Genomic DNA, 19,921 nt, shown 5'->3' on the forward strand with positions numbered 1-19,921 from the left:
TCAACAGTGCTATGAAGAAAACTTCGGCTGAGAACAATATTTTTTATAAACTACTTGAAAATCGTTTTAAATATATTGCGTTTTTAATTTGATCGTTAGATTTCTGAAAAACAAAATCCATCCTATTTACGCTCTGTATTAAAGGAGGCTGATTTAATGTTTATATAATTTTGTGTTTTCTTAATCATGTAATCTTCATAATTCGATTTAAATTAATCTTATGGTTTTCACAATTACTAATTTTTATGCTGTATTTATAATAATAGTAAACGTTACAGAACAAAACTGGAGTATTTCCTCTAGAAAATTCCGCTCTAGATCTTCTGAATTTAAAATCAAAGATCAGTTTACTCCTTGACCTTCTTCGATAAATATGGGGTGTAATGTAAAAATATGGGGCAAAAAAATACAGTTCATTAAATACTGCTCAAGGTTCAATGTGACATTTCACAAATTTAAATGGAATTACAATTTAGGAAGTACAAACAAAAGAGTGAATCTCTTTTCAACAAAACTATCACAACATATGAAAGAAGTTTTCAGTTTCCCGGAGAACGGAAATATAGATATAAAGAAAAAAACAATATGTTTTGACAGAAAGTTTATTCACCGAAGCAAACAGCGGCTAACAAAAGAAAAAAAGAAGGGAAAAAAAACGAATTTTTACTCATTCCACGTCTTCTAGGAACAACAAATCGATTTAGAAACATCTTGTGTATTGGAGTCCAAAGAAACAGTTTTTAGATTTCTTCACACTGATCACAGTTCGAGGGACGAGATCTGTGTCTTCCGTTGAGCCTGTTGAAGCAGTCCCAACAGTGGTTAAAAGCTCGATACCTGAAAACAACAGCTGCACTGGAAAGGTGTAAAGAGCTGGCAATCTGTGAAGGCGCACTCAAAAACTGTAAACAAAATACAAAAGTTCCTTTGCAGACTTTCGAATTCTTGATCGTTTAAAAGATTATTGTGTGTATAAAGCTGTGAAAGCCGCTAACGCTTTCTAGCATTGTAATTTTTTAAAAGTTCTTTTCTCTTCTTTTTCTACTCCCTTATGTCTTCCAGTCTCTCAATACTGTCTTTAATTTTAAATACTAATATGTGCCTCATGATAATTACCAAGATAAAGGTAATATCATTATAAGATAGAGTAGCCTCAAATATGCTCTTCCTTTATTTTTAATCTAGACAGCTAAGTATTCATTTTACTGCTCCAATTACGGTATTATGTCTCCAGATAAGCATATGATTCCTTCATATTCCATTACTCGTAAATCACTACTTCGGGATATTGACTCTCTTGCACTGTAAACTGAAGATGGAAATGCATTTTTCCACTGAAATTCCCCCTTCAAATTAACTGTAATGGAATTAGACATAATGAAGTTTAATGAATTAACTTGAATTCAAATACTTGCAGAAGTTCTTGAAATTTTCAAATTTTGTTGAAATATTTGCCACTTGCAATACTAACGGTGTTGGCATTTTGAAAGGGCAGTTCAATCAGCCATAACTCAACTTTGCTGTAGTTGTTATCCAAGCTATTTGCACCCGGTTATGCAGGGACGGTCTGCAATCAGAACTTTTGTGACATTTCAAACTATACAGTTAATACTAGGTATTTCGGCTTAATTAGACTTATTTTTCCTGTTATTGAACCAGCTAATGGCTACATGAAACCGCACGTAATTGCTAAGGTTACTCAATGTGTAACGGAACTTGTCCCGAAACACTACAGTATCCCATAAGGATATTTGGAATAAATTATGCGAACTCATGTAATTAATGAAGGACATTAAGTGAACTTTCGAAGTATTTTAAATGAGGAGACAACCCACATGTTGATAACAAATTTTACTTTTGCTGGAATATACTAGCAGGTACAAAGCGCTTGACCCGGTGCGTTCAATTTACTACAAACCTGTAGACACCTCCAATCACAAAAGGCCTTTTGTGCGGTTAGAGGTGTTCATGCTTTGTTCTGTTTTACTAGGAATCATCAGCTCTCCCATATTTTGTCAAAAGAAGGATTTCAGAGAGGACCCGAAACTAACAGAGCCTACAAAGTTTTAATAACTGGATAGTACTGGCTTTATAACTACTGGTATGGTTCAATAAAACTAAAATTTGCTACTACTATGTGCGTTAACTGATTTCTCATTTAAAATATAAAAAAAAAAAAAAAACCTAACAGGAGGTTTGCTCTCAAGTCCGATCTCTGTAACCCTTACTTTTCACGTGCACTAATATCATGGCGTATACAGACGACCTAAGTATCTGCATTACTAAGATAAACAAACCACCAAATCATTAACTACACTGGTGTCCAAAACATAAGGAGCAACACTATTTCTAAAGATTATAATCACAAAATCTTTACTTAAGGTACTCTTTACTAATGAGAGTAGATTCAGTCTCAGCAGCGATTCTGGACGTCAGCTAATCTGGCGAGAGGTAGGCACACGGTATCATCACTGAAAGGGATCGATATGGCGGTCGAGGTGTTCTCGTCTGGGGTGGCGTTATCTTGGATGGACGCACACAAATCCAGATACTGGAAGGCGGTACTGTAACCAGTGCACGCTACTGTACTCAAGTAATCCTTCCCCATGTGCGTCTGTTCCGAGGTGCCACTGACCCCGAGTTCGTGTTAATGGATGATAACGCCACACCCCATCGCACTGCAGCTGTTGATATGCTTTTGGAAAGTGAGGACATTGTTCGTATGGATTGGCCTGCCCGTTCCACTGATCTAAATCCCATCGAACATATATGGGACGCTCTGGGGAGACGCCTAGCGGCACGTCCACACCCAACAGAAAATATTCACCAGCTGGAGATGGCGCTGACAAAGGAATGGACGACGTTACCGCAAGAACTTATCAACAACATTGTTCTAAGTGTGGACAGGCAGTGCAAAGCCTGCATCGCCATTAGGGGTGGCCATGTCTCTTACTGAGGACCACCTCTTCCCTTTGTTCCATCTTTGGCACTGATGCATCTGTATCATGGCAGCCAGTGCTATGTTGCCATTTTTGAATAAAGTCCTTCTGTACCGTTTTGTTTCCGTTGTTGTGTCGGTGTTGTTTCTTTCATCATTTCTGTACCTCACGAGGTTCCTTTAATATGCTTTTCCCATATCCAGGCCACTCCTATATGAAGCTACAGGTGAAAACCTGACTGGTCCTTAAATTTTGCACACCAGTGTAGCATGGGATAACAACTTTAATAATTTTCAAAAGCACCTAGATCCAATTCGTCTAAAAATAAACGCATGAGTCCAAGTTATGTAGATAAAATACAGATAATTAATTTAGATTGATTGTATTAATTTAAATTGAGTGATCTGTTTTATATGAATCCAATCAATATACTCATTAACGAAGCAATTGTACCAAAACGAAATGTGCTAATAGTAAATCATGATCATCAGCCATTTTCAATTCACTAGAGGATGAAGGCCTCCCCAGCAACTTTCTAGTTCCTTCTATTTTGTGCAATGGCCATCCATTTACTACCCACGAATTCTTGAATTTCATATGTCCATCGCCGTTTCTTCCAGGTTTTCTTTTAGCTCCTCTTGGGTAGCATTCGGTTATTTTCTTAGTCCATCTGTCATCATGTCTCTGAGCTGTGTCCTGACCAAGTCCATTTCAGTTCTTTAGTTTTGATAAGAATGTCCTTTACTTGAGTTTGGTGCCTAATCCATGTGTTTCTCTTCTTATCCAAAAGTCTGATTCTTAATATAATTCGTTACATTCTTTGCTTTGTAATTTTCTGCTTCTACTCGATTCTTTTGGTGAGTGCCCAAGTTTCACTTCCATAAGTCATGGTAGGGAGTATACATTGGTTCATTATTTTACGTTTCAGACAAATTGGGATATTGCTCTTCAGTATGTGACTGTATTTCCTGAGTGCTATCTAACCGAAATTTATTCTCCTCTTGACTTCCAGCCATTTATCTTCGTTACGGCTAATGACCCGTCCCAGAGAAATATATGAATACACCTTTTCAATTTTTACTCCTTCAATGTTTATGTCCCTGTCTGTGGCATACTTGTTCATCATTACTTTTGTTTTAGTCATATTCATTTTCAGCGACCAGTCCAATGTTCTGAAAGCTCCTTAAGGGCAGTAGTAAACAACTTCGGAGATATTGTGTCTCCTTGTCGAACTTCTTTCTCAATTTTAAATTTGCTACTGTCTTTTTCTAGTCTAACAAAGGCGGTATTATTTTCATATATTTCTTCAAAATCATAATGTATGGAGTGCTTATGCCTGGTCGTTTCGTTGCCGGACACATGGAGTCAAATGCCTTTTCATAATCCGAGAATTCCAGGCAGAATGGTGTTTTATATTCATTTGCTTTCTCCATTAGCCGTGATATTACGTGAAGCTGATCCATAGTTGAGAATCCTGTTCTAAACCCAGTTTGCTCTTTCGGTTGATTCTCATCAAGCATTCTTTCTAATGTGTTAGTGATGACCATTGTAAACAACTTGTAGGTGTGGTGCAAAAAGCTAGTTGGTCCATAATTTCCAATTTCTGATTTGTCTCCTTTCTTATGCAACAAAATTATGATAGCATTATTCCACTCCTTAGGGTTCACGCCTTTCCTAATGTATTTTGTGAAGAGTCTTGCCAGTTTGTGTCATGTCTCTTCCTCCCAATTTTAAAAATTCTACAGTAACTTCATTTGCACCCGGGGCTTTCTGATTCTTCATTTTCTTCAACGCATGTTCTACCTCATCAGGAAAGATATCAGGTATGCGTACGTGTTACTAATTTGTGATCCATCTTCCCCACCGCTGGCATCATCCCCTCGCTCCTTGTATAATTCCCTATCTTCTGCTATTTTAATTATGCTTTCTCTGCTATTTGTAAGTACACCATCACTATTCTTCAGATTCAGTATCATTTGTCTTTCTGTATTACTGCTTATTACAGTCATTTGTTTTCCCTTAATGCATAAATCTGATTATGTCCTTTCTGAGTCTCTTTCTAATGGCTTTGCATAACTCAATATACTCAATTGTGCCCTTGTCTGTCTTGCTTTTCATTTGCCATTTTAGGTTCACCATGACAAGTGTTTCTTCACTATTTTTTTCTTCTTTGGATTTCTTTTCACCTATAGGTTTCCCGGTATTTATCACCTTCAGAAAGTTGTTTTTTTCCTCATCTATATATCTTGGTCCTGAGAGGTCTGCTGAAGCTCAAACTTGTTCATAAATTTCAGTACATACTACCTTTGCTCCTCTTCTGTTATCTCAAAAACCTTCGTATTATTTACTCGAGTCGGTTTTTGACTAATGAAGTCAATATCATTAGTTGTTAATCCATTTCGGCTTTTCCATGTCCACTTTCTGTTCACGCTTTTCTTAATAAAAGTGTTCATTCCTGACATTCCTCGATATTGTGCAAATCCCACAAATCTTTCACCAATTCCAAAATTTCCTATAGTTTCTCTTTCTGTGCTGTTTTGTCTCTTTCCAACCTTAGCATTGAAGTTCCCCATAATCGTGGTGTAGTGAGTTTTCTGTTCGTCTAGAAGTCTCTCAATTTTGGTGTACATTTCTTCAACCTCTTCATCATGTCTCAATGTTGGTGCATACACCATTATGACCTTTAGTTTGTACCTCTTAGAAATCCTGAGAAATAATCTTGCCACCCTTGATGTACTTTTGAATTCCAAAATGTTGTTTTTTTTATATTTATGGACCAAAAAGCCAACTCCACCTTCTCTCTTTTCCCTGTTTCCATTGGTGTACCGCAGATTTCCACTTGGTAAACTTATAAATGATTCATGTCTTCTTCTTGTTTCAGCCAAGCAGATGATATTCCAATTCACATTTTCTAATTCCTTTTCCATCTCTAATATCCTGTGTTCACCGAGAGGAATCATACATGGTAACAGGCCAAGTTCAGTTTCCGTGCATGACAGTCTCGTCCTACCCACAGATTCTTCACACCCTCTGCTTCCACCATGTTCATCTCGCTGCTGTAAGAGTGAGAGCGAAAGCGCTGGGGACTGAGGGCCATTTGTTTCGTCGTGTTTTCATAAAGTGTTCGATTGTTGTTGTTATTTGGTTTTTAGGAGCATTAGCAACTAAAGCCATATTGCTCCGGGGATATGTGGTGGTCATTCCCTGACCTTTCCGCATCCTCCGTATTTGGTGGTCACGGGCTTGAACCCCGGTCTAATCAAGAAGCGTATGCTACGCACTGCTGCTCCTGCCCACCTGGCTACGGAGGCGCCTAAAGTGCTCGCCGTTCTGGTGTTTTCTCCTTCACGCTGACCTGGCGTCTTGACGAGAACCACCCTACACGTCCGTTGCCACCAACGTGACGTAACAGGATTTACCAACGAGTGATGCATGAGTGGATTTTAGGGAGGCAGGCCAACCGGACTTCTTCTAAATCTTCTAAAATAGAATACCTGTCCCCCTCTAATAGCAAATAGCCATCAGCAACCTCTTCACTTGACTATATGGAAATTGCATTTCAATAAGAACCAAACTACATACTTCTTACATAAAATAAATATTTCTGTTTATACTCTGGGACGACCAAATGATCAGAGGAGTTCACAAGATAGAAAGAATACAAGAAACAGCACTGTATTCAGCAGTCACAGGCTTGAACTCCGGTCAATCAAGGCATATGTACTTACGCACCAGTGTGCTTGACTACTCGGCTACGGCGGCCGATGTTAGGTAGAATTTATATGGCTTTAATATTTTATTTGTTTTATTTAAATGTTTGTAATAAACAGTGTAACCAATAATAATAATAATATATTTTTGTTATTTGCACATTACATAATTCGCGAAACCTCTGAATAACCACTCGTACTTTACCTCCCGCTAAAGGGGAGAGCGCCCCACTGTTTGAGGGATATTCAAATTGCGAACCAAATAAACTTTTAATTACTTAATTATCTTCGATGCTATAAACCGATGTAAACTGGGAATATATATGTATGTGTGTGTGTGTGTATATATATATATATATATATATATATATAACCATACAAATAAATTAGAATGAGAGTAAAAAATAAAATAATGCCAGCAGTATGGCAAGACAAGAGCGAAAATAGTCGAAATTAAACCTAAATTAAATGAAACCAAACAGGGAGGGAAGAGAGGGGTAACAAGACTAAAACTATTGCAGCAGAAACTCTCTAGAATAATTTAGAAAATCTAAATGTAAGAATAATAATTCATTGAATTTTGAAAGACAATTAAATATATATTTAACGGCGGCCCCTCTGACAGGCACCAAGTCCAAATTTATGGGGAATATCACCAACAGAGATGTAAACCACTACAATAAAACAAAAAAAAATAATAAATAAACCAAAAATAGACTGACCATTACGCCCCATCTCAACAGAGGACCACAAGGCCAATAACGGTCAGGGAATCGCTGCATTTCGATCGCTAGACAAATCGTCGCAAAGGAGAATCGATCGAAAGATCAGCCCGCCACCCGATCCCCAGATCGAACCACCAATGCAGGGTACCTGAACAGCGGTGGTCCTGATTCAGCGAAAATTTAAAAAAATAGAACAGATACGAGCACTCCAGTGCAAAGCCACACTACTGACAAAGTAATCTTAACCAGATTATATAGACGAATAAGGAACTATATATATATATCAAAAAATATAACATAAACAAGGTACGCACACAAAACAATACACGGTAATAGCCCTTTACTACAAATAGTGGAGGACTTAATGGGGGAAAAAAAACCATCCAAATATTATTCAACGACCTGATAATGCTCCGGTACTACATTGCGTTATGGAATATACTGGTTGTTCTTCTTCGGTGTACGAACAAAGCACGGAACTAGAATGAAGCTGATTGCGTCGAATCCTTCAGGATAACAGATGGTAGAAAATCAGACTGTCACCTCTTCCCGATATAATATGAATTGCTTTTTTTTATAACAGTAATTAGCCAAAGCCCTGAGATTAATTAAACCGATCGAGATTCCAAAGAGTGGCAGCACTTCAGAAAACTTTGTGAACACCAATCTTATAATTCAGCTCTATAACAGAGGATTAGGTTCTTCAAAGAGCTTAATTTTAAGACCGCTTTTATTAGACACACAAGTCTAATATGGAAGAGGAGTTAATAATGAACAAATTCTGGAAGCATAATTTTCAAAAAAATCCATATATAAATTAAAATACTTTCTAATAATATTCGGGTTTGACATAAGGATGAGATTGCGTTTCAATTTTCAATAAATAGAAAATAAAGAATTCCTAACGGCAGAAAAGTGTTCCGGAAACAAACATTTGAAATTAGAAAACACAGCTAACAACTTGACCGCATGCTAGTCAACACTCCATAAATAAATATCAAAACTGGAACTGGATTGGCTGCAAGACAGAAACAAATATATTTACCTTTTGCAGTTTAGACATCATAGAAAAATAATCTCCTATATTCGTCTTAACAGAAATAATCAAAAGGAGAGCCCTATTATCCTCAATAGGCCGATAATTTCACACAGACACAATCCAACATCACACGAAAAGACAAGTTCACCACCTCACTTATCGGCATTGCTCGGTTCATACCTTTTAACATACTTATGATTGCCATAGTTCGGATCGGACCACCTCCCAAGTAAGGAAAATGAATTAAATTAAGTAAAAAACCTTTGTAGAAAATTCTTGCATCATATCTGTATATTTCTCTGTAGATGTGTGTGTTCAAGGGTCTATTTGCACATTGTGCGGGTAGAATAAATCCTGAAATAACTGACTAGGAAACCCTACTCCATCCGCCTGAGATCGACTAATTGCAATCTTAATTGAAGAGGACTTTAGAAATTCCTCCAGCTGTCGACGGGAATCGAACCCAAACTTCTCCAAACGAATGACACGCGGGTATGTATCATGCCCGCTAAGCTCCCATGGAGATAATGTGGAATTAAAAATGAAATTATTTTTCAATAAATACACAGTAAAGCTGTATTTTTTGCTGTCATGACTACCGGTTAAGGGAGTTTACAACTTCATGTACTTTTTATTGCAGCTGAATATACTAGCAGAGTAGTTAACAAATTAATAAATGATTATTTTGTTTTGTTCATTTCCCCTACAGAATTTTTTCATTTTACTGATTTACGCATCAGTTTTCCTGAATAAACGAAGCAAATCCAACCCCCATGTTTTCCATTAAATAAGTATGAATACGCGGAACAAATTATTAAGTTTATGACAAGAATCTAGGGAGATTCAACTGGCCTTGTTTACTCTAAGGCCCATTTGTGGAACTCGCACTGTCGTTAAAAGCTGCCACCTCAGACATGAAACGCGGTATATACTCAGTCAACACTTCATTCTTTATTAAATCGGTTCTCAACCGTTGCCACGGCCAGATTACTTATTCCTCTTAAAACAACCTTCATCGTCGAAAAAAGAAAAAAAAAAAAAAGAAAGAAAAGAAAAGCGGCTACGCGTAGTTGAGGCGGCTCGAAGTGCCAGCAAAAGAATGGAGATTTCTGAAGTGTCACACACGACATATCACATCCTGCCTGTGACGGCTGCTGTAACAACAGCTACGTCACGTCTAATATGCGGTTGAAACGGTTTCTGCTCTCCGTATTCAATATTCCGTTACTCTCCATCAATCATAAAGAGACCGATCATCTTGAAACAAATATAAGGTTGAAAAGTATTGTCATCTGGAGACGAGAAAGCGGGACATTAGCAGCCTAACCACGTGATAAATCTGCTAACACAAAAATAACACATGTCACCAAGGGATCACAGCAATTGACTGCTGATGTCCTTCGTGAAATACAAACAATTTCTCTCTGCTGGAGATCAAAGAAAACAATATTACCATTTCCTGTGATTGATCTGAGCTAAGGGAGCGTCATTCATCTCAAAACTAAATCAGTTTTTCCTTCATAAGCAATAATCCATGTTTAAACGCCGCAATCAGGATTAAGCTGTTTCGTACTACGATGCTTGATGGCTACTGAATCATAAAGAAGAGAAAGCCGAAATTCGAAGGTAAATTTAAAAAAAAAAAAATGTTTGAAGAATAATTCCTATACTTTAACAGAATGCTGAAGAATTCTTTCAGGTGTGTAGTTTCACCCTGAACTTATTCAACCAGCAACATTTCATTGTCATCAGCTTCATTTAATAATCAAAAAATATGTAATTCAATCACAGTGTTTATCTCAAACATTGCATGTCTGGAATATATTGAAAACGGGGCAAGCAAGAAAGAAGAACGAAAAAAGCATAATACCAAAGATGGAGAGGCAGGCCAGTAATTGTCTTTTGTGTCTGAAAAATCTGCCTTCCCTGATCTTGGTGCCTTAGCAATCCTTACTAATCTGGTTGTCCAAAGAAGGGTAACTAGACTGGTGAATGGTGCTCATCGATTTCCATATTTAACCTGTTCATTTATGTAAATTTAGCCATGCTTAATTTGACCATTTTCGTTTATATAAATTGAAGATATTCTTGAATACATGAAGATGCGCAATGTCTTGGTAGAAAACAAAATCAATGAACTTTTCATAAAGTTGAGGCGTAAGTCAGTTATTCAACTGTCCAAATAAATATTCCTACTGTAAGGATACAAAACACTTTATTTTGCCATCTGAAACTAAATCTCACCAAACAAATGAAAATGGCGTGCCACTGTACTCTCATAGAGGGTGCAGTTTTCAGCAGATTTAAAATGATTTCCGTTGTGGTGGTGGATTAATTTTAACTTGCAAAAAGAAGAAAACATATTATATTTTACTCTAGTCGCTTAATTTGTGTTTGCAAACTGGATGACTCAGAATGATTTTCCCCGTGCAAAAGCCATTCAACGTATTTACCCTATCAGGCGTGATCGAGATTACATTTCCGATGGGGATTTAAAAACAAAAGTTTATCTATCTTTTGACATTTGAAAATTTATTATCACATGCATGCTTCATGAGCATCTAAACGTGGTTACTTCTTTTGTAAACGCCAAATAAAATTTATATTCTTGTCATGGCCACATCTGAAAACTTAAATTTCACACTAACTACATTGCGACAATGTCATTTGCTGTGCTGGAGAGAGAGAGATTTCCTTGGTAAACTCATCTAGTTCTGTTGTTCAAGGTATTCCATTTTCATTTATGCAAATCTATTTCTTAATAACGTGTGGCTAGCTAATAAAGCAATTTACTAAAACTGAGGTAAATGAGGTTACTAGGGAAAAAAAAAAGAAAACGCAATATTAGAAAAGCATCTTAAAGATGGACTGAATTATTCTGGAGATGAAAGAAAAAAATAATAAAAGGCAGTAAGAAATAAAAGCGAAGGGGAAAAATAGTAAATTCATAAAAGTTTAAAGATCCTACTGAAGAATCTATAGGAGAATGAAATTAGAAAAGAAATGGGCAGAAGACAATAAGAAGAGAATAATAGCATTACGTATTAGCCATACAGTGCAAGAAAACCTTTCAGGCTTTGATGCACAGGCCAAAAAAAGGAAAAAAGTACGTAAGAAAACAGACAAATTCTATGCTTTTGTGCTCATCTAGGTAACTATCCATGTCCAGCTGACCTGTGAATTTCTTCCAACTATCAGCCTTAACTAGAGCAGCTTGTTAACCAGTTGTTAACAAGCTGTTCTATGAGCTCCCAATTTCTACAATATGCCATAGAAACTTTGATATCGTAATCCCACTGTATATCGCAATTGTAAGCCCGCATTTGGAATACAGTGTACAGAAATGTACACTGAAATTGAGAGTCTTCTAGATGAGCAGAAAACCCACTACACTATTATTATGGGGGACTTCAATGCTAAGGTTGGAAAAAGATGAATGATGTCACCGTCCTGAATAAGGTAAATGTTGGAAGTGATCACAGAATGGTAAGATGTACACTTGATTTAGATGTAGGAAAGGAAAGGAAAAAACTGACTCGAGTAAATAATACAAAGGTCTTTGAAATAACAGAGGAGGAGAAAAAGCAGTATGTACTGGAACTTAAGAACAAGTTTGAGCTTCTGCAGACTGCTCAGGACCAAGATATCGACGAGGAATATTACAACTTTCTGAAAGTGATAAAGCCCAAGAAACCTATAGGGAAACAGAAATCCAAAGAAGAAAAAATTAGTCAAGAAACACTTGTCATGATGAACCAAAGACGACAAATGAAGAGCAAGAAAAACACTGACAGGGAGAAAATTGAATATACTGAGTTATGCAAAGCCATTAGAAAGAGACTTAGAGAGGACATAAGAAGATTTAACACAAGAAAAGTAGAACAAGCATTAAGGGAAAACAAAGGATTTAAATCAGCAGCCATGAGCAGTAATACAGAAAGACAAATGATACTGAAACTGAAGAATAGCGATGGTGTACTTATAAACAGCAGAGAAGGCATAATTCAAATAGCAGAAGACTACTATAGAGAATTATATAAGGAGCGAGGGAATGATACCAGCAGTGGGGAAGATGGATTGCAAAGTAGCAACACATACGACATACCCGATATTCTTCCTGATGAGGTAGAACATGCATTGAAGAAAATGAAGAATCGGAAAGCCCCGGGGGAAGATGAAGTTACTGTAGAGTTGTTAAAATTGGGAGCAAGAGACACAACACAAAAACTGGCAAGGCTCTTCACAAAGTGCATTAGAAAAGGTGTGACGCCTAAGCAGTGGAATAATGCAATCATAGTTTTGCTGCATAAGAAAGGAGATAAATCAGAAATTAGAAATTATAGACCAATTAGCTTGTTATCCCATATCTACAAGTTGTTCACAAGGGTCATTACTAACAGATTAGAAAGAATACTTGATGAGAATCAACCGAAAGAGCAAGCTGGCTTTAGGACAGGATTCTCAACTATGGATCACCTTCACGTAATATCACAGCTAATGGAGAAAGCAAATGAATATAAAACACCATTATGCCTGGCATTTGTGGATTATGAAAAGGCATTTGACTCCATACTGGAAAGGGCACTGGAAAGACAAGGCATAGATACTCCATATATTATGATTTTGAAGAAAATATATGAGAGTGCTACATCCTTTATTAGAGTAGACAAAGACAGTAGCAAATTTAAAATCGAGAAAGGAGTTCGACAAGGAGACACAATATCTCCGAAGCTGTTTACTGCTGCCCTTGAGGAAGCTTTCAGAAGATTCGACTGGTCGCAGAAAGGAGTCAATGTGAACGGAGAGTACCTAAACCATTTACGATTTGCAGATGACATTGTGGTCATAAGCCACGATCCCAAAGAATTAGAGGAAAATCTTAATCAGTTATGCACAGTTAGTAAGGATTTTGGACTAAAGATGAATATGGCTAAAACAAAAGTAATGATGAACAAGTATGCCACGGAAAGGGAAATAATGATTGAAGGAGCAGTAATTGAAAAGGTGGAGTCATATACTTATCTGGGACAAGTTATTAGCTGTAATAATGATAAATGGCTGGAAGTCAAGAGAAGAATAAATTTTGGATGGATAGCATTCAGGAAATATAGTCACATACTGAAGAGCAATATCCCAGTTTGTCTGAAACGTAAAATAATGAATCAATGTATACTCCCCACCATGACTTATGGAAGTGAAACTTGGGCACTCACCAAAAGAATGGAAGAGAAGCTAAGAACTACACAGCGAAGAATGGAACGAATTATATTGGGAATCAGACTGTTAGGTAAGAAGAGAAACACATGGATTAGGCAGCAAACTCAAGTAAAGGACATTCTTATCAAAACTAAAGAACTAAAATGGTCTTGGACAGGACACATAGCTCGAAGACATGATGACAGATGGACTAAGAAAATAACAAAATAACAGAATGGTACCCAAGAGGAGCTAGAAGAAAACCTGGAAGACAAAGGCGGAGATGGATAGATGAAATTCATGAGTTTTTGAGTAGTAAATGGATGGCCAGTGCTCAAAACAGAAAGAAATGGAAAGTTGCTGGAGAGGCCTTCATCCTGCAGTGGATTGAAAATGGCTGATGATGATGATGTACAGGAATGATAAAAAAAATACATTGAGCTTCTTGAAAGGGTCCAATGATGGGGAAATCGCATGGTAATATCGGAAATGGCGAACATACGAGGTAAGACTTCGATTATGTAGGCTACAGAGCTTAAAAACTAGGCATCTTAGAGGGGAACTGATTAAGGTTAAGAACTGATTATAAGGCTCTGAGAGGAATTAGTAAAATGAATGAAGGCGGAATTTTCACTGTTATAATGAGTTCTAGAACTATAGGGCAGAAATTCAAATTACAAGGGGAGAGATTTAGACTAGATTCTAGTCGATACCATTTATGAAAATTAGAAACAACAGTTGTCCAAGAACCGATCCTTAGAGTACTCCACTTCTGATGTTACACCAATGTGCAGAATATCCGTTAATCACAACCCTCTCTCTTCTGCTCTGCAGTAAACCTGCGATTCATCTTAAAATCTTTCTCTTTATCATGTTCCATTTATACATATTTGGCTCAGTTATGGGGGGGCTGAGTTACCTTGCTAAAATATAAATAAAATATGTCAAAATCGCTCCCTATATTTAGCTTATGAGTAACTGCGTCAAAATGATTACTAGGATAACTAAACATGATTTTTCTCTTAACAAAATCATGTTTTGCCTTCCTCAGAATGCTCCTTCTCTCTAACCTCTCTAATTCCTGGATTGCACTCTTAATTATTGCCTCCAAAATTTTCCTTACCGCTGAAGTCTGACTAACTGGTCTGTAGTTACCGACTTCTCTCTTATAATCGCTTTTATATATTGGCGTACGTTTGCCACTTGTCCAATACAAAGAGATCTCTCCCGAGTCCATTTATGTCCCACAATATACCTCAATGGTTGAATATACACTCACTGGCTGCCTCCCTCAAAATTAATGGGTTCGCAATTTATAATTACAAAATTACTGGGTTTATAATAAGCACTCATCTCAAATTTCCAAATCGCTAATTTGCTCAACCTCATTCGCACAACCTCTGCTGAACGTGAAGGGGGGAAAAAAATTGAAGGGCTATTGAATTCATCAGCTGGGTTATCTAAGACTTTCCCACACCCAATACACAAGGGTCGGATTTAATTCCCTTTTTTCTTCCTTGTACTCACACGAAAAACTCTTTGTTCCCGTTTTTTACTCTCTTAGCTAATGCTTTCTCATTCTCAGCCTTGGCTATCCCTAACCTTATCTGTGTCCTATCACAGATCAACTTGTAGCTGTTATAGGCTTCAGTACTTTTCCTTGTTCTGTAACTTTACTATCTCTTTTTGCTCTATTAGACTGGCCAGCTTCGTATTCATCCACCTCGGCATTCTCCACGTCTATATTTTCTTAACGGTATAAATGTTTATGGCTTCTGTGATTATTGCTGCAAAAGTAATCCATAATTCAAATGCATTCGCCCACACTGCGCCCAATTTATAGATGTCGCGTAGTGCCTTAAGCTGTTATAGTGCCGTTTTCTGAAATCAAAACCAGACTACCTTTACTTTTAACTACTGCAACATCTTTCAACTAACGACTGCGTGCCCTCACGTTGGTAGGATCTCCGTCCTCACCGGGTGGAAAAGACCTCAGTTAGAATCCAGTCGATAACAGTAGGAATTTTTATGGGTCTTTTTCATAACATGGCTGTGTTAGATGGTCTCAGGCGAGGGTAGCATGGCTTTTTCTCCCGGAAACTCGGGTTTTTCGTCCAGAAAACAGAAACTCGATCTCAGAACATACACAATTTACAGACAATATACACGGAGCAACATGGCCTTAGGAGCCGATGCTTCTAAAGCCCAATAACAGCAATAACTGCGTGATCACTACCTGCCAGCGCCATGATATCATCTGAAACGTGAGTAATGATGAAGTTTTGAATATTCTTTCTTTCTTGAATATTCCGAGTATTTTCTCGAACATGCCGGGTACAAATTATAATCATCTAGTTTATTTAAATTTTGATTTCCATTTATACCACTGAATTAGGGGAAGATTGAAGTCACTCATAATTATGCATTCACATTTGCTTGCCCATTCCATCTGCATGTAGAGACACTCGTCATACTTTTCACAATCCTCTTGTCTGTAGATTACTCCAACTCTCATTACACCTTTGCTTCAGTCTGACTCACACCACCTAGATTCTATGCTGGCAGGCATAACTTCTGAACCAGCAAAAGCTCTTTTCGCGCTCAGGCTGCTTTTGTAGAGAAGCGTGATCCCAGCAGCCCTTCAATCTCTCCAAAATACATTATGCATACTATAATTGAACTCATCATCTCCAGTTTCGGGTGGTACCAAGTTTTTATAGCCCTGTTATGTCACCATTGGTTGACCTAACCAGGAGTTCGAATTCACCCATTTTATTGACAATACTGCAGACACAGTTAAGCCAAAGTATTCTTCTACAGTTTACTACCCTTACTCTCCCCTCGAAGTTATCCTGGTTTGTTTCCCTAGTTTTATCCTCCTGCTTATTTAAAACTCTGTCACCCTCAGAATATCTTTGCCTACATCGGCTGTGGCGACAAAAACCTTCAGGTGTGTGCAAGCATCTGAAATTCAATCATAGCTTCAGAATATGCTTATTTCAGAACAACATAGGAACAAATAAATGAAATAGAGCATGCATACAATCGGAAAACAAGGCCTATCAGTTGAAACTCAACTTGTTTGGCTTAAAGTTTGAATATATCTTATGCACCATAAATTAATAATTACTATTTAACCAAACCAGGTATGTTTCGACAACAAAGAGTTGAAAAAGCACAATTTGTTCATTAGTTAATTAATTAGTGATTTCTTTCCTTTTGAGCAAGGAACTGCTGGATTTAAAGACTGTTGTAATTTAAAAAGTCTGTGTTTATACCAGGTAATTTGTTTCACACTGTATGTATGCAAATGATTGCTAAGACACGATTCACAAATACGCTGAAATACGGTTTACAAACATTGATGGGGGGTAAGTAGAAAGGGGGGTTGAAACAGCGTAGACTTGAACCAGCCATGCACCATGGAATGGGATTTGACTCGTATCAACATAGGGAGGTTTACTGACGGTGTACAGGAAGGAGGGCACATGGATTCGTTGCTTTAAAGCCAGAAGATATCACTGCATTTTAATGCAGCCAAAAAATCCACAACTCATTTATAATTCGTACTGGATTTTGCTAACAGTTAAACTTAGAAATAATTATTCTACATAATATTTTATTTTTAGAGATTTTTCAGTGAAAAAAGTGACTTTCTTGATATGCGCTACTTAAACTTAATTAAGCTACTTAAACTTAAATCCATAAATTAAAAAAAGAGTATTTGCTTTGTGAAAAGTATGTAATATTTTAAATTATTCATTTTATCTCATGCTAAATTTGATTTTTGAGTTATAAAATAGAGCAGAAACGAAAGAACTATAGACATCTTCAGATATTCGCCTTTTTTTCTTTCTTGCGATTACAGCTTTTCCGTGATGTGATTTATACGTCCTATTTTGCAATAGCGTAACGTTCTTTCCAACAAACTTATAAAAAGGGTTCACAGCGATTTCTCCTCTAACCGAAAAGGACTTATGGTAAATCACAGAAACTAGTGAAGCGTTACAGGCGTAGCCACAAGAAGTACAATGCAGCTTCGTCAATTACCTTCTTACATCGCAGTACAAGTAAAATAAGACATCTTAGGTCGCTGTCCTGGGTAAGATATAATGGATTGTCCAGCACGACAAAGGAAAAATAGAAAGAAAAAAAAAAGAATAAAAAAGTGAATCCAGAAATTCGCTGTGCTGTAATCTTTCATGATAGTGAAAAGGGAAAGAGGCCACACCGAATGCAGAAGGGGCTGTCCTCTTCACCTTGTAGGTCGTGAGGACTAAGACCTCAACCAACACACAAATGATATATATATAGTTTTTTTTTTTCATTTTCGTGAACAGATAGTTTATTATCTATAAGGCACGATCAGATTCTTATAGACCATTTCAGTATCGCTATCTCGTATTATATTACATCTTCATTTCCGCAAGAAGGATATTCAAACAATAAATATCACCAGCAGAAAATAAAAAAAATATGTAATAATATAAAAAAGGTATTATTAAAAAAGAACACTAAATACTAATTTGTACTGCTAAGGTGAGATTTGCTTGGAATTATAAACTTTATATGTAAAGGATGGAGGAAAATTTCTTTTTGGGAATAACGATAAAATTCTTAATTACTTAAAGACAATAAAAATGTCTAATTGTATGCAACTAAAGGAAGCCATTTCGAATATTTCCAATAGTCATAAAATATAAATGGAGTTGCGCATTATGTAATAGCTGCCTGCTCTGAGGTTTTCGTATAGTAACTTTTTTATTGCCCATTAAAAACAAACTATTCAGAGACAGAATATACTGTCTTTAAATGGCTATACTGTTCTCAGAAGAGACAGGTTCTACAGCAGGTGCAGTCGCGATCAGTATCTAAAAATATCAATACTGTATATCACGTCTACATGATATACAGTACTGATTGTTATTATCTTAAATTTTTACCTCCTCTTCGAATCAGACATTAAGATTGATGGACAAAATATGTTAAGGTCAAAGGATATGTTGAAAACGGATTTGGGTAATGCGACGAGAACAGAAATAGGCAGATGGAGATTAGACAAACAGAATATGGATGGAAGATGGACGAACGGAGAAGGAGGGTTAAGTAAAGAGTGGGGGCAAAGTTGCGCAGACAACGAGATATATAGATGATACTAGTCAGTGTTAAAATTAGTAAAATCCAACTTTTCATCAACAATGAAATTTGCAAAAAATATATATTTTTTTTAAATTTTTCAAAGGATTCCGTGCTTCCTACATAGGAAAGCAAGTATAATCAAAATATCCATAAAGAGGTTTATTGTCTGCAAAATATTGCTATTAAATGTATTTTACACTTCAACAGGCATAATTTAGGGATAACCTGCCCGCGGGCCACTCCTACACATTGTGCGACTGTGGCCATGTAGTCCAAGGGTTATGCTCCCCCCCCCCCCCATTCCAGAGTCAAAAACAAGCATGTCATAAAATATAGTTTCAGATTGATTTTTGAAAATATCTGTTTTGATATTCGATTTTTCCATATTACATTCTCATGTGTTATACGTTTTTCTCAGAATTCAGCAATTCTATTTCGAAAAATGCATGGTTAGTTCGCAAGACCAGTTCCTATCCATGCATGAAAAAAATGCATGGATAGGAACTGATCCTGCGATCCGCAAATCCGCTTGCTGTAACAACCCATGCGACCTACAACAATACCTTTATCTGCTTTGCCAAAAAACTATTTGTACGTACGTGATATAATTCATCAGAGAATTGGTTTTCCAGGGAGCACCATGCAATCTAAACAGCTCCGAATAATCAGTTCATAATTTCTTCAACACAGATGTCAAGTGAGTTTGTGATCACGTCAAAGATGCTAGGGTAGCAGAAGCAGCAGCAACAGTTTTAACTGGATTTTCCTCAGAAAGCATTCGATTGTGCGGTTCTGAGGGCCATAATGAATTATCTGAAAAAGATTTGGGCCCATATATTAGAATATAAATCAGTGTCCCATATTTATAAATAAGATAGAGTGACGTTTAATATCATTATTTTTATTTTCATCTTCTTTTGGGAATGTTATCACCCACTGCCCAAACCTGGATAATGCCGATCGGTTATCGCCCTCAATCCATCTTACTCTCTGTATGTTGTTTATCTCCTGCCTCTTCTCCCAATGTCCTGCATAAATTTCTCTTGCTGGGCTGAATTTCCATCTCATCCTTCCAGAGAACTGCAGCTGACCAATCATCTCCCGTTTTCATTTCCAAGGTTCTTTTCATATCTGTATTAGCTGAATACTTGTATTTTGTCTTTTCCATTCCTA

This window comes from Mastigoproctus giganteus, chromosome 3, assembly GCF_048544385.1.
Source record: "Mastigoproctus giganteus isolate SK-2022 chromosome 3, ASM4854438v1, whole genome shotgun sequence".
In the NCBI taxonomy this organism is placed as follows: Eukaryota; Metazoa; Arthropoda; class Arachnida; order Uropygi; family Thelyphonidae; genus Mastigoproctus; species Mastigoproctus giganteus.